Raw genomic sequence first — 2,751 nt, forward strand, 5'->3', positions numbered from 1 at the left:
AGGACGTCTTCTGGATGTCTAACAATTACATCTGTAGCACGTCTTTAATTGACGTCTAAACAACATCCTGAAAAGACGTATAAAAAACTTTCATTCTGGCTCCTGTGAGGACGTCTTCTGGATGTCTAACAATTACGTCTGTAGCACGTCTTTAATTGACGTCTAAACAACATCCTGAAAAGACGTATAAAAAACTTTCATTCTGGCTCCTGTGAGGACGTGTTCTGGATGTCTAACAATTACGTCTGTAGTACGTCTTTAATTGACGTCTAAACAATGTCCAGAAAAGACGTATAAAAAACTTTCATTCTGGCTCCTGTGAGGACGTCTTCTGGATGTCTAACAATTACATCTGTAGCACGTCTTTAATTGACGTCTAAACAACATCCTGAAAAGACGTATAAAAAACTTTCATTCTGGCTCCTGTGAGGACGTCTTCTGGATGTCTAACAATTACGTCTTTCAGACGTATTCTAGACGACTTCTTGCTCGCTGGGGAGACGAAGCAGCAGATCATGTCGAAGCGATTCCGACAGTGTGTCTTTCCATGTGAGCGTTTCATCACGGAGGGTTATCACCCATGGGATGTGCGTCTCATGCCTGGGGTAAAGAAAAAAATTTGCCAGGTCAACAACTGAAAAATGTGTGGCATCTGGCAGAATCAATGACAAAATCGTGTGTGGATTTGCCACTTCTGGTGCTCGTGGATGCACAGCTTACTGGCTGCAGGTCCTCCATTCTGTAGGTTGACCATCTTCCCGGATTTTCTTTACTGGAAAAATGGGTGTGCGCACAGGGGAGTCAGGGCATGGAACAATGACTCCAGCCTGTAACAATGAATCAAGAACCGGTTTAATACCTTCAAGCGCTTCCTGTTTAATTGGATATTGTTTCACACAAGGACGAAAATCTGATCTTGGGCGAACTACCTACGTCAAATTTGTGACAGTCCAATACAGTTTTGAATACGTCACCCTCTTTACTGTACAGTGTTCTCGGATCCCCTTCCACGGGCTTTTAGTCAGTCAGCCGACTCCGAGTGTGAATCCACCTCCCCAGATCCCTCCATCTCCAATCAGCAGGCTTAGCCAACGCCACATGCCGCCAAAACTCTCCCTGGAACAACTGAGATTAAGCAGAAGAGAGAGACACAGAAACAGCAGCAGCCTTGCTTGTCCAATAAACATGTAAACACAGTGTTTCTACCTTTTGACTGTCCCTGTTCCATAATTTCTCAAATCCCTCATCCTGTCCTTCAGAACAGTGTGCTGTGCAGTGTAAGGAGTCATCTGGTTGAAACTCAGAAGCCTGAGTACAGTGTTGATTTACGAATGTTCTCAGTTGTGGTACCACAGCAGACACACTAGATGGCGCCAAAGCCCACTCATAAACAAAGTTCAATGCCTCTGGACTTTATTAGGGCCTATTGAATTTGCTAAGATTATATTTAGGGCCTGAGCACGACCGTGTGAGGTCCCTATTGAATTTGCTAAGATTATATATATTTTTAGGGCCCGAGCACGACCGTGCGAGGTTCCTATTGAATTTGCTAAGATTATATTTAGGGCCCGAGCACGACCGTGTGAGGTCCCTATTGAATTTGCTAAGATTATATATATATATATATTTAATTTTTTTTCGTTTTTCTGCAAAGTAGGCTCAATTGACATGGCCTAAACATACTCGAAAACTCACCACATCACAGAGTACGGTCTAGACCTGCTCTTTTATGAAAAGCGCTGTGAGATAACTGTTGTTGTGATTTGGCGCTATATAAATAAAATTGAAATTGAAAACCAAAATTTGCAAACATGTCAGAACCGGTGTGGCAAAATGACTCGCTAGCGCCACCTAGAAAATTGGAAAAAATTAGCCCCTCGTTCACATTCAACCTACATGCACGAAATTTGCTGGGGACATGTATCATATCAAGACGCACAAAAAAGCCTCAAGAACCCATAGCCTAAAGTCAAGAGGAAGTTGGCCATTTTGAATTTTACGGCCATTTTTGGATGATTTACACACTTCGTACTTTAACGAACTCCTCCTAGGGATTTAGTTGGATCGACGTCAAATTTCTGCTGTGCCTTCTAAAGGCATTGACGATGAAAAGTTGTGCTATTTGCTAGTTTTCGTCAATGGGCGTGTCTGTGGCGTCGATGATTCGCCATGAAACAGGAAGTTGTTATAACTTCAGTGTACATGCTCACATCTGGACCAAACTGTTCATGTAGGATGAGAGTCCCGCCCTGAACACATGTACATGCCGACATTCACCCACAGTCATAGCGCCACCTGCTGGCAACAGGAAGTGACCTTTAACGAAGCAGCCCCCGCCGCACGTTTCACCTACGTGCACGAATTTTCTGTGGTACGTGTATCTTGTCCAGACGCACAAAAAAGTCTCTTGGAGTCATAGCCTAAACCCAACAGGAAGTCGGCCATTTTGAATTTTACGTCAAATTTTGGATGATTTACACACTTCGTACTTTAACGAACTCCTCCTAGGGATTTAGTCCAACCGATTTCAAATTTCTGCTGTGCCTTCTAAAGGCATTGAAGATGAAAAGTTGTGCTATTTGCAAGTTTTCGTCAATGGGCGTGTCCGTGGCGTGGCGTCAAAGATCAAGTCTTCGCCATGACACGGAAGTTGTCGTAACTTCAGTGTACATGCTCACATCTGGACCAAACTGTACATGTAGGATTTGAGTCCCGCCCTGAACACATGTACATGCTGACATTCACAGACAG

General features: G+C 43.6%; 1 long non-coding RNA gene across 1 annotated transcript; it reads right to left on the reverse strand.

The window, feature by feature from the left end:
* Nucleotides 1-8: 8 nt before the first annotated feature.
* On the reverse strand, nucleotides 9-1,481 carry LOC123965478. The gene is made up of 3 exons (XR_006823710.1): nucleotides 975-1,481; nucleotides 721-827; nucleotides 9-600 (listed from the first exon to the last, which is right to left on the reverse strand). It is a non-coding gene; the product is annotated as an uncharacterized LOC123965478 (long non-coding RNA).
* Nucleotides 1,482-2,751: the final 1,270 nt, after the last annotated feature.

Source organism: Micropterus dolomieu, unplaced genomic scaffold, assembly GCF_021292245.1.
Source record: "Micropterus dolomieu isolate WLL.071019.BEF.003 ecotype Adirondacks unplaced genomic scaffold, ASM2129224v1 contig_9813, whole genome shotgun sequence".
NCBI classification, from domain to species: domain Eukaryota; kingdom Metazoa; phylum Chordata; class Actinopteri; order Centrarchiformes; family Centrarchidae; genus Micropterus; species Micropterus dolomieu.